This window comes from Antechinus flavipes, chromosome 2 (assembly GCF_016432865.1).
Source record: "Antechinus flavipes isolate AdamAnt ecotype Samford, QLD, Australia chromosome 2, AdamAnt_v2, whole genome shotgun sequence".
NCBI classification, from domain to species: Eukaryota; Metazoa; Chordata; class Mammalia; order Dasyuromorphia; family Dasyuridae; genus Antechinus; species Antechinus flavipes.
The window spans coordinates 86,274,271-86,288,527 of record NC_067399.1 but is presented as its reverse complement, the minus strand read 5'-3'; positions in this window follow the sequence as shown (position 1 = coordinate 86,288,527).

The window sequence follows — 14,257 nt, the reverse complement described above, 5'->3', positions numbered from 1 at the left end:
TGTATCTTTACAATAATCTTGTGAGCAAGCTAAAAATTTTTTTCCCCATTAACATCTGGGAATTCATCAATGTAAGGGAAATTCTGGCATAGAAAGTCCCTCCACCTATAGTTATAGATCTATAGGATTTTAGGTCTATAGTTTATCCTCTTAGAGTTTCTTGGGGGCATTGAGATACCAAGTAACTTACTATGTGTCAGTCATAGCTCTTAAACCCATGTCTTCCTAACTTTAAGGCTGAGTCAGTTACTAGGACACACTAACTTTTGAGGTAAATAGTCCCTACCTAGTACTTGAAATGGTGACATGAAAAGCATAGTGTTAAGTTACATTTGATGTTTTTAAAATGTATTACTCATTCTTCACTGATTATGAGTCTTTTCCAATGATCAATGTCCTTTCACTGTGAAAGTTTATAGATCATTTACAATTTTAAACCCACAGTGAGGCGAGACAACTACATTCAACAGAATTGAATTGAATATGATTACCATATAATTAGCAGTTTCTTGTTACAATGAACAAACCCACATATCTGGCAAGCAATCAGAAATCTGCTCAGGAACATGATTTAAAACATAACTATTTATATGGTAGGCATAAGAATTCTTAAAGCATACCTGAAAGATTTTACATCAAAATTTCTTCTTATAAGGTTGATATCTTTGGAAAGATCATATGGCATAGTTGATAGAATGTTAGACTTGAAATGAAGATAAATTGGCTTTAAATACTGTCTCAGACCTTTCCTAGCTTTGGACAAGTCATTTATCTCTGCAAGTCTCTGGTTTCTCATCTCTAAAAGGGGATAATATAGAGATAAGTTCATGGAGTTATTCTGAGGATCAAACAAGATAATGAAGATAAAATTCTTTGGGAAATAAAGTTATATAAATGTGAGCTATTATGAAATACACTTCTTTGGTCGCTGTCTTCACAGGAATCTTTATAAAATAAGCAAAGGTGTCAATGAAGAAATCTTAATATAGAGAGCAGATAGTTAATAATACTATGCTTTCTAAATTCCAGATTAGAAGAGCTGACATTCTTTTGTAAAACCTTGAAAAAATGGAGTTTTCTCTTTTGAAAAGGAGGCTTTCTGCAGAACCCAAAAGTATGAGATCATTGCATACTTGTATGGTTATTATACCTTTTGTCACAGCATTTATATTGTATTGTGTCATAATTGGACTCTTGTCTTTCCTGTTATAGCTTTCCTTTCTACTTATCTAAAACAATGTACAGAAAGTCTGATATTCAAAATGGGTAAAATTTTGCAGGGTTTTTTGGAGAGAATATCACAGAATTAGAAGTTAAGTCTTGGAAGAAGTCCTTTAATCCAACTTATATATGAATAAAATTTTCTTATACAAAAATGCAACAAATGATTGCTTACCTTTTTTTTTTTATTATAGCTTTTTATTTACAAGATATATACATGGGTAATTTTTCAGCATTGACAGTTGCAAGACCTTTTGTTCCAACTTTTCCCCTCCTTCCCCCCACCCCTTCCCCAAGATGGCAGGTTGATCAATACATGTTAAATATGTTGAAGTATAAGTTAAATACAATATATGTATACATGTCCAAACAGTTATTTTGCTGTACAAAAAGAATTGGACTTTGAAATAGTGTACAATTAGCCTGTGAAGGAAATTAAAAGTGCAGGCAGACAAAAATAGAGGGATTGGGAATTCTATGTAGTGGTTCAGTCATCTCCCAGAGTTCTTTCTCTGGGGGTAGCTGGTTCAGTTCGTTACTGCTCCATTGGAGCTCTATTTGTTTCATCTCATTGCTGAAGAGGGCCAGGTCCATCAGAATTGATCATCATATAGTATTATTGTTGAAGTATATAATGATCTCCTGGCCCTGCTCATTTCACTCAGCATCAGTTCGTGTAAGTCTCTCCAGGCCTTTCCTACTATCTACTCTTGATTCTGCATCTGAGGGAGGAGGAAAAGAAGAATAGTACTCATTCCTCTTGCTTATGAAAACCCTTCAAACACATGAAGACAGATATGCTCTCACTAAGCCTACATTTCTGCAGGTTGTACATTTCTAATTTTTTAAACTGATCTTCCTATGAGATAGTGTTTTCTAGTAGCACCCTGCTCCCGTTTGCCTCATACTTGGCCATTGATTGATTTCTTGGATATGAAACTTGAATATATGAAGTATTGAACAAAGAAAGGGTCTGAACATTATCTAACTTGCTTTATTCATATAACATTTTCTAAAGTCTGGAGACAAACAGAAGGATTGAGTTAAAAAAAAATCATGCAGGAAAAGATAATGACAAATGTTGGAGGGGATATAGGAAAATTGGGACACTACTGCATTGTTAATGGAGTTGTGAAATGATTCAACCATTCGGGAGAATAATTTGGAACTATGCAGAAAGGGTTATAAAACTGCATACACTTTGATGAAGCAGTGTTTCTACTGGATCTGAATCCTAAGGAGATCATTAAAAAAAGGAAAAAAACCTACGTGTACAGAAATGTTTATACCAGATCTTTTTGTGGTGGCAAAAAAAAATGGAAAATGAGCTTATTAATTGGGGAATAGCTAAATAAGTCATGGTTTATGAAAATAATGGAATATTATTATTCTATAAAAATGACTGATGACAAGCTGATTTTAGAAAAAGCCTAGAAAGATTTACATGATCTGATGATGAGAGAAACAAACAGAACCAGGAAAACATTGTACATAGCAATAGCAAGATTGTGTAATAATTAACTATGAGAGATTTGGTTCTTCTTAGTGGTTCAGTGGCCCAATGTAATCCAATAAACTCTGAATGGAAAACATTACCTATAGCTATGGAGACTGAATGTAAATCAACACATGCTATATTCACTTCCCTCCCCCCTTTTCTTCTTCTTTTTTTTTCTTACGATTTTTCCCTTTTGATATATTTTCTCTGCCATCATGATTCACAAGGAAATATGTAAAAAAAAAAAAAAGATATAACCAATAAATAAACAAAGAGGTCATAGGCAAACTTCATGGCATCCTTGTTCCTTTATTGCTATTTGTTACTGTCAGCTTTGGGACCACATAGATAAAAATGTCTCAGAGATCCTAGCTGAAATCTATAATAGCTGACTCCTATCTCTATATGAAAGGCTCACTTCCAGTCTTTATCTCAAAGTGTTTTTTTCCATCTTCAAATTACTAACTGATTTTGATGCGTAAATGGTAAATTTGGGAGTTGAAGCAACAGATGATACATTGTCTTCCCGGCAATATTTGTTGTAGAATCACTGGGAAGTAAAGATACTGATGAAGCATTACCAATATGAATCAGGGATTGGAGGTATTTTTTACAAGGGGAAAATTTAGAAGGCATTTCTGTAAGTGTATCTCATAATCAGGAGAGACTGACATTTTGCATGATACTGAGATAAGAGCTATGGACCCAGATAAAAATTTCAGTTGTGTCTAACTCTTTTTGACCCCATTTGGGGTTTTCTGGCAAAAGTAGTGAAATGGTTTGTCATTTACTTTTCCAGTTCATTTTGCAGATGAGGAAACTGAGGCAAACAGGGTTAAATGACTTATCCAGGATTGCATAGCTAAATTTTTGAAGCCTAATTTGAACATGGATATTTCTAACTCCAATTCAGCATTATATCTACTGCACCACCTAGTGTGTCTCAAATATTAAAGGCATGACAACTGCCCAATGTTTTTCAATACATTTCACTAGGATCCATAAGTAGACCTCTGTTTTGATGGCATTCACATATACATACATACACATAAGTATATATCCATATAATTATGGATATATATATATATACAGACATACATGTTATATACATGTATATACACACATATATATGTATACACATATACATGCATATGTGCAAAGAAGATTCACCACAGAAAGGAATTAAAAGAATATACAAATGTGAATGCATAACAACAGAGGGAATTAAATGAATTGGTTCCTTTCTGCTGTGAACCTACTTTATTCACTTTTTATTTTGGTAATTTTATCTTCTTTCTCTTTTGAACAGGTTCGCTAATGGTTTTTTGATTTGTTCCCTTTAGGGAAAAATACTTATTTTTGTCAATTTCATAATCTTTAAACATTCAAATTTATATATTTTTCATTTAATTTTATAGCAAAATCTCTTGATGATAATTTTTCTTCTATATGTTTTCTACTTTTTCTTAAGTTGAAAATCATTGTAAATAGCTATTTTTGATTGGCTTCTCCACTGACTTTTAAATAACTCATTGTTCTTTTCTCCTTTTTTTTTTTTTTTTAACTATTTGGATATCATGTTATTCCAAGATTTATAGCCATTTACTATCAGCAGGGCAATTTCAATATTAAAAAAAACATGCTTGGTATGGTAGCCCGGGTTAATTGAAAGTGCTACACAGCTCTCAAATTTAATCCAATACAGTCAATGAACAAGCATTTTAAAATGCCTACTGTGTGCCAAGCACTATGCTAGAAGTTGGGGATACAAATGCAATAATTCAAGTAATACTCCCAAAGAGCTTACATCTTCATGAGAGAGAGAGCAAAAATGTTAATAAGTATATACAGAATAAATATAAAGTTAATAAGTGTAAATAAGTTAAAGTAGTTAAATACAAGCTTGTATGAAAGGAACGATACTAGCAGTTGAGAGAATCAGAGAAGGGTTCCCCTAAAAGAGAGGTTTTATGAGGAGGGAGTATACACACACAGGAATGGAAAAGTCAGTGATACTTTCTTCTATGATTCAAGGTCCTGCTCAATATACATGTCAGTATTTATCCAAGATATAGGTTCTGATGAATCAACTTAATGGACTGCCCATTAAACTACACTCCATCATATGGTCAATATTTTGCATACTTTTCATTTTTGAATTGCTTGGCTGTTTTCTTTAAAGGACTATAGGACTTACTAAAAAAGGTTGTGAGTTATTCTGGGGTTTGACTCAATTATCACCTTGTCTTTGACATCTGACAACATTTGAAGGACTTTTCTTTATGGAATCCTTTATCCATTAACTCTATCAAAACAGAAACAAACCTCATTTCCTTCCATAGAACCTTCTGAATCATTTTATTTTTATATTATTTTATTTATTGCTGTTGTTATTAATAACATTTTTACATTATTATAATCAGTGGGCTACAGTGCCATTTTTCTGCTGGTACTTTCTTCATTTGAATTATTTCACATAAGATAACAATGATAATGATGTTAAATAGACTTTGAATTATTTCACATAAGATGATAATGATAATGATTTTAAATAGTAATGGTGAAAATTAATAGCCCTGCTTTACTCTTGTTTTATGGGGAAGGCTTCTAATACATTTACAGTATAGATTATGCTAGCTCTAAGGAAAAAATATCTTCCTCTTGCATTAAAAAAAAATAGGTAAATATATTTTGTCACATACATTTTACTGTGTTTTTATAGAATCATAAATTTTTATGATTTTCATTATTGTTACAATTTGTTATACTGATTATTTTCCAAATATTGAACTATTTTGTCCAATCTGATCATAATGAATAATTATTTTGATACATAACTATATAATGCTAATTTCCAGTGAGTCTTTTATCTGGGATTAATCAATTTTATTGCTATTTATTTTTCATTTTTCTATCTTTTCCAGATTTAGAAAACAAAATAACATTTAGTCTCTAGAAAGCATTTCATAGAAATTCCTATATATTCTGAAAATAGTTTACATATTATAAATTTTTGTGAGATAGATAATTTATTATCCTAGTTTTACAGATAAATAACCTGAGAGTGAGGATCAGCCTGATGGTATATTGATTAGAATATTGACCCTAAAGCCTGGAGAACCTAAATTCAAATTTGGCTTTACTATCTATGTGATCCTAGACAAATCACTTAACCCTGTTTGCCTTTGTTTCTTCATTTGTAAAATGAACTGGAAAAGAAAATGACAAAGCATTCCAGTGTCTTTGCCAAGAAAACCTCAAATAGGGTCACAAAGATTCATTTGTAACTGAGAAATGACTGAACAACAACAACAACAACAACAAAAAACCTGAGGCCATTTATTATTTAAATATTTTATAGAATTTGTTTGTGAATCTATCCTTGTTTCTTGAGGTAGAAAAACAATGAACTGGGAGCTGCAAGATATAGATTGGAATCTCAGGTTTGCTATTTATTCGTATTAATTTGAGCTAATTGCTTAATCTTTCTAGGAGTAGATGAGTGCTAAGATTCCTTCTAGCTCTAAATTTAATAAGTAATAATCAATTTATTTCATATTCTGACATCTGCTTATTCAGATTATCTTGTTTTTTAATTGTGGAATTTTGGGGGCATTAATTTATTTTTATAGTCTCCACATTTTTGGCATATATCCATTTGCAATAAATTATGTCCATTTTTAAATTTCTTTTACCTTTACTCTGATTACTCTTTTAAAATTTTTGATATAGGTAATTATATTTTCCATTCTTTTTTAAGTTTATTATTCATTGATTAATCACAAACACACAGAATATCACAGTTGTTGGAAAAAACTCTGCAAATGAGAGAAAATTGGACTCTATTGGGGATTTAGAAGAGAAGAGAATGGGAAAAGATGTTTTGAAATGGTGGGAGAAAAAGTAGAGAAAGGAACCAGAACTTTAGTTAGGTAGGGTGGGCTAGATAGAAGACATAGTTTGGGGAATTGAAGTAAATATAAAACCCACACATTTTTAAAAACCACTTACTTAATGCTTCTTGATGATACCAAACTTATTAAGACTGGCATAGTGGAGAAAGTTCTGAATTTGGTTGGGGTCAGATCATGTAGATTCACAATAAACTACTTACTACTTGTGTAATTTTGAGTAAGTCAGCTTTCAGGGCCTCAATTTTTCATATGTAAATGAGAAGCATTGATTAGATGGCTACTAAAGTTTTTCTGGCACTAACCCTATAATACCATGTTCAAATTAAATTGTTTTGTTCTTCAATCCTAAGACATCTAAGGGATTTGTTAGCATCAGCTAGACCTAGGAAGAATTTTTTTTTTGGTAAGAGTGGGGAGAATTGGGAGTTAGGGGTGAGCCTATGAAGATCATATGGAATACAGTTCCCCAAATATTCAGGAAAACTGTATCACCTATAAATTCCTGAAGAAATTGTTAAATAAAAGTAAAATTAAATGTGCCTATCACAAGTGACCCATTGCTTATGTCATGTTAACCAGACATTTCAACTCTGCTTGTGAAAGCAATATGATTCAATGAGCTATTCAGGAAATGTAAAAACTTGAGCTAGGAAGGGTTCCAGTGCCTACTTTTATCCCTAATAAGTTCTGCGAATCTAGGCAAGTCATTTAACTTTTGGTGAATGAGCCATTCAATGGTCTCTTCAGAGAGCCCTGATTTAGCAGTGGCTAATTGAGAGACCCCTACAAAGCATAATAGAGAGGCTACATGTACTTTCTTCTCTGACCTCTTTCTTTGTTTCCTCAAAAGCTTTAACAATGTAATAGTTAAAAGGAAACTGCATTTAGAGATCAGCCCTGATCAACATGTACAGTGCAACCCTGAAATTTGAACAAACCTCAAATGTAATAATTGATTTCCATGCTGTGAGTCAATTGAGAGCAAAAATGGGATTTTTGTTTTTAAAGACTGCTGGTAAAAAATGATGGTTGGTAAAATCATAGCATTCTGAATTTAATCTGGAAGCCCCCTGAGCCTCTTACATAAAACACATGAGACTGAGCGGAAAAGAAAAGAAGGAAGCTATGTACTTCCATTCCTCTACAAGAGATTTCTTAAGCTTTGTCAGGAGGACTATGGACAAAAGCACCAAAGGAATTAAAGAGAAGAAAAACAGATTAGCCAGCATGCTTTTACTGCCTCAATTGCCAACCCACAGTACTGCCCTTTTGACAAGATTCACCTGCTGCTCTTTCTCTACTCATTTTTTCTAAATACTATTTCTCTATACAATCACGGCTGCCAGAACAAAGCACTTTCTTCCCCCTCTCTTTTGCCATCAAATAAAAAGAGCATTGTTCTGTAAACCTGAGAAACAAAATATTTTTTGAAGTTTATAACCCCAAATCAGAAGAAAAAACAATAAATTAGGAGTAAGCTGTTCTGGAAACCGGGGATACTAAGTATATGTAGACAAAACTTTCAGATTTAAGGGAGAATTTCAGGGAATTTCTTATACATTCAATATTTGTTTTTAATCCAGTAGGTGGCAATGATAGTGCACTGGATAGCTTACTGACATCACACAATTTAGTGGCTTAGTTCCTATGGACTGCTTCTGAACATCTCTAGAGAAAGATGTTTCCAGTTACTTATCACAATCAGAGCTATCACACCTCTATTCAAATTCTTTACAGGTCTTTCAGGCTGGATAATTGGTACAGGCAGGCCCGGTCATTAGGACATCACTCCTCTTGGACTGTTTAATCTTATTGAAGAACTAATCTTTATGCTGGTGTGTTTTGAAAGATCATTCTATAAGTAGTCACCCAGAAGTTACTTTTAATAAATTAGGAACATATTAAATATATATATATATATATATATATCTGTTGTATGCTAACTAAAGCAATTTGATAGAAGTTTGCTAGTATGTTTTGTATGGCAAGCGTTAGGTAGTTTAAATGTTAATACTTGGGTTGGGGATTCTTCTATGACACAAAATAATCTGGTACAATTTGGTGGGATTTTCTTTTTCTCTGGGTTTATGGCTTAGACCCAGGAAATCTGATATAAAAATTAAAGCCCTAAGAACATTGCACTTCATCTTCTATGTACAGAAATATAATTCAGAAAATTATACGATAAATCATAGAATCATGGAATTTCCAAATTGGAAATATTTTTCTTTTTTTTAAAGTAACTTTTTATCGATAGAACCCATGCCAGGGTACTTTTTTTTTTTTTTTTTACAACATTATCCCTTGCACTCACTTCTGTTCCGATTTTTCCCCTCCCTCCCTCCACCCCCTCCTCCAGATGGCAAGCAGTCCTATACATGTTAAATAGGTTACAGTATATCCTAGATACAATATATGTTTGCAGAACTGAACAGTTCTCTTGTTGCATAGGGAGAGTTGGACTCAGAAGGTATAAATAACCTGGGAAGAAAAACAAAAATGCAAGTAGTTTACATTCATTTCCCAGTACTCTTTCTTTGGGTGTAGCTGCTTCTGTCCATCCTTGATTAACTGAAACTGAGTTAAATCTCTTTGTCGAAGATATCCACTTCCATCAGAATACATCCTCATATAGTATCATTGTTGAGGTATATAATGATCTCCTGGTTCTGCTCATTTCACTTAGCATCAGTTCATGTAAGTCTCACCAATCCTCTTTGTATTCATCCTGCTGGTCATTTCTTACAGAACAATAATATTCCATAACATTCATATACCACAATTTATTCAACCATTCTCCAATTGATGGGCATCCATTCATTTTCCAGCTTCTAGCCACTACAAAGAGGGCTGCCACAAACATTTTGGCACATACAGGTCCCTTTGCCTTCTTTAGTATCTCTTTGGGATATAAGCCCAGTAGAAACACTGCTGGATCAAAGGGTATGCACAATTTGACCACTTTTTGAGCATAGTTCCAAATTGCTCTCTAGAATGGCTGGATGTATTCACAATTCCACCAACAATGTATCAATGTCCCTGTTTTCCCACATCCCCTCCAACATTCCTCATTATCTTTCCCTGTCATTCTAGCCAATCTGACAGGTGTGTAGTGGTATCTCAGTGTTGTCTTAATTTGCATTTCTCTGATTAATAATGATTTGGAGCATATTTCATATGGCTAGAAGGAAATATTTTTCTATAAGAACCTGACAACTGAATGCAGAAAAACAGAAATATTAAATGCTTCCTTTTTGGATCATAATCTAATAAAATTATATTCAATAAAGAGCCATGAAAAGACATATTAAAATTTATTAGAAACCACATAATCTAATCCTAAAGAATGAGTGGGTCAAAGAGTAATTTATGGAAACAATAAATCCATTAAAGAGAATGACAGCAATGAGATAACATATTAAGATTTGTGGGAGGCAGGCAAAGCAGTAGTTAGGAGAAAATTATATCTCTAAACACATAACACTATAATAGAAAAAAAGAAGATTTAATGACTTGGTGATGCAATTAAAAAAACCTAGAAAAAACACATTAAGAACCCCCAAATAAAATGGAAATCTTGATAATTAAAGAGATAAATAAAATTGAAAATAAAAAAAATCATTGAAATAATAAATAAAATGATTTTATTTTATTTTTTATTTTGTAAAACCCCTAGAATTTTACCAAAGAAATAAACTACTAATTTGATTAAAAAAAGAAAAGAAAACCAAGTTACCAAATCAAAAATGAAAAGGGTGAATTTATCACCAATAAGGACAAAATTAAGACAATTATTAGGAAGTATTTTGCTTAATTTTGAATTATTAAACCAGACAATTCAAGTCAAATGAATAAATATTTCCAAAAACATTAGTTGCCCAGACAAACAGAAGAAGAAATAAAATACTCAAATAACCCAATATTAGAAACATAAATTATACAAGTTATCACTGAACTCCCTAAGAAAAGAAATTTGCAGGACCAGATGTATTAGCAAGAGAATTCTAGGAAATATTTAAAGAAAAATTAATTACATAAAAATTTGGGAAAATAGGTAAAGAAGAAATCCTACCAAATTCCTTTCATGATATAAATTTAGTGCTGATAACACAACAAGGAGGAGTGAAAACAGGGAAAGAAAATTATAGGCCAATTTCCTTAATGAATAGTCATGAAAAAATTTTCAAAAATAAAATCTTACAAGGAGAATTCAGCAACATAACACCAATATCATATATTATGACTAGAAGGGATTTTATAACAGGAATATAGGCCTAATTTAAAAAATACTATGAAAACTATCAGTTTAGTTGATCATATCAATAAGAAAACAAACAAAACCATTTTCATCTCAAGTGGTGCAGAAAACTCATTTGACAAAATAGAAAAGAGATAATTTTAAAATGACAGGCCAATCTAAAGCCATCAGCAGGTATTATTTGTGATGGGGATAAGCTAAGACTCTTTCCAGTGAGATTGGGGGTGAGTCGAGTGGCCATTTATACCCATCTATCATTCAATATTGTGCTAGAAATAGTAGCTATAGCAGTAAGTGATGAAAAAGAGGTAAAAGAAACGACTAAGCAATGAGGAAATAAAACTATCATTCTTTGCAGGTGATGTGATGATGATACTGGGAAAATCCCAGTGAATCAACTAAAAAATGTTGAAATAATTAACAACTTTAGCAAAATTTTAGGATATAAAATAAACCCATACTAGCATTTCTGAGTATTACCATAACATCTGGCAACAAGAGATAGAAATATAAATTCCATTTAAAGTCTAACTCTAGATAATACAAAATACTTGGGAATCTACTTTCCAAGACAAACCCAGGGATTATGTGAAATTGATAACAAAATACTTTTTACAGAAATAAAGTCAGATTTAAGAAATGGAAAAATATCAATTATTCATGGATCGGTTAAGTTAAAATGACTATTTTACCTAAATTAATCTACCTATCCACTGCCATATCAATCAAACTACTGAAAAATAATTTATGTGGCTAGAAAAAATAATAACAAAATTTATCTGGAAGAACAAAAAGTTAAGTACATGAAGTGATTAAATATGAAGGGAGGTGACCTAGACTTACTAGATTTCAAATTGTATGATAAAATAATAATCATCAAAATGATCTGCTACAAGCTCGGAGATAGAGTAGTACATTAGTACAATAATTCATTATATAGTAAATGATTACTATGGTAATCTAGTACTTAATAAAGATGACATTTCCAGCTTTTTTCATTTGATAAAAATTACTGGGAAAAATGGAAAGCAGATTAACAGAAAACAAATATAAACCAACATCTCACACTATGTCTCAATATAAGATAAAAATGGATATATGATTTAGAAGTAGTACCATAAGCTAACTAGAGAACATAGAATAGTTTATCTTTTACATCTATGAATAATGAAAAAATTCATGATCAAATAAGAGATAGAGAATATTACATATTATAGAATAGATAATTTTGATTGCATTGAAGGTTTTGCAGAAACAAAACCAATGCAAACTAGATTAGAAAGAAAGCAGAAAACTGGAAAAAAAATTTGTAGTAAGTTTCTTTGATAAAGATTTTATTTTTCAAATATTAGATAACTAAGTCAAGAGAACATCATTCCTTAGTTGATAAAAGTTCACAAAATATAAATAGAAAGTTTTGAATGGAAGAAATCAAAACTAATTATAGTTATGTAAAATAATGCTTTAAATTATTACCAATCAGAGAAAGGTAAATTAAAACAACTCTGAGATACCACTTCATGCTTATTAGATTGGCTAATATGACAGAAAAAAAAGACAAATATTGAAGGGCGAGTGGAAAAATAGTTACATTAATACATTCTGGGTGGAGTTGTGAACTGATCTAACCATTCTGGAGAGCAATTTAGAATTGTAGTCATCTCTTCTACATCACAACTTTTCTCATTGCAGTTCTGATATATTCTAGGTCTGCATAAGAAATTACTGTAAATGATAATTTTTTGAAAGTTTTGTGTACTATATTGGATTATTTGCTGTTTATAGGACGGGGATGGAGGGAGGGAAGGAAGGAGAAAATTTGGAACAAAAGGTTTTGCCTGGGTGAATGTTGAAAACTATCTTTGCATGTATTTTGAAAAGAAAAAGCTATTAGAAAAAGAAAGTTTTGTGGAAGCTGCAGGCAACACAGAGACTAGCAAACAACACAGAAAAAGTTTAGTACCCTTGACAATATCAAAGTTAAAAAAAATTCAAGCAAATCAGATTTCTCTTAAGTATAACATTCTAAATAACTTAGCCAAGCTTTATTTGACAAAATCCCTGCAAGCACCACTGAATTGCAGTGGCTTCTACTTGCTTCCCAAAGTGAATATAAACATGTTAATAATGCCTAAAGTACCTGGAAAAGAGTTCATTAAAGATGAAGGATAATTACCACTAAGTAATAATCAAAAACTAGGGAATTTCAAAGTTACTTTTAAAAAAGTCTTTTGTTATATGTAAAATATGTTCAGTATTATTCTCTTCAAATCTGTTTCACTTTTAAAAATTCATATTTACTTCATATTTTATTTTTCATACATTTTACTTAATATTGACCTACATTTATATGTATATATATGGACTATGACTAAATATTTGACTCCAATTGTACAATAAACACTCCATAAAAGAAAAAAAAATAAATCAGACTTTTCTGAAAATTTTTTTTTTACTGGATTTTCCATACTGTGGAGATGCCATACTCCAAACCCCCATGATTAGGAAGGGATAACTGTAGGACCAAAAGGATATAAAACTTCATCTCCATTAACCATAAATACCATTACTAGATCTGTATTTTAAAGAGAATTTTTTTTAAAAGGAAAGGACCTATATATACAAACATATTTATTATAACAGCTCCTTTTTGTGGTGGCAAAGAACTAAAATTTGAAGGGATGTCCATCAATCGGGAAATAGCTGAAGAAGTTATGGTTTATTATTACAATTGAATATTATTATGATGTAATAAATGATGAGCAGGACGCTTTCAGAAAAATCCTGAAAATACTTATATTAAACTTATGACAAGTAAAGTGAGAACCAGGAGAACATTGTATACAGTAATAGCAATAGTGTATGATGATCAACTGCAAATGACAGGTGTTCTCAGCAATATCAAAGGTCAAAGAATATTCTGAAGGCCAACATGAAAAATGCTATCCACTTCCAAAGAAGGACTATAGAGTCTGAAGGAAGATCTTTATTTGTATGTGTGATTGCAAGGGTGTGTGTGTGTGTGTGTGTGTGTGTGTGTGTGTGTGTGTATGTGTATTTATTTGTTTTTTTATTTTTTTATTTTGGAAACCAATATTAGTCATGACTAATCCTGAAATATGTTGTGCATGAATGTCAATGTATAATCTATATCAAATTGGTTTCTCTCTTAGAGAAGGAGAAAGTGAGAGAGGAAGAGAATTTGGAACTCAAAATTTTCAAAAAGAATGTTAAAAATTGTACATGTAATTGGAGAAAATACAATATTGTTTTAAAAAAAAAGAGGTTTAAGAAGAAGCAAGATTATAGATTTGATGTTCATCTTTGGACTAATTATCTTTGTTCTTTTTATGATCATAAGCTGTG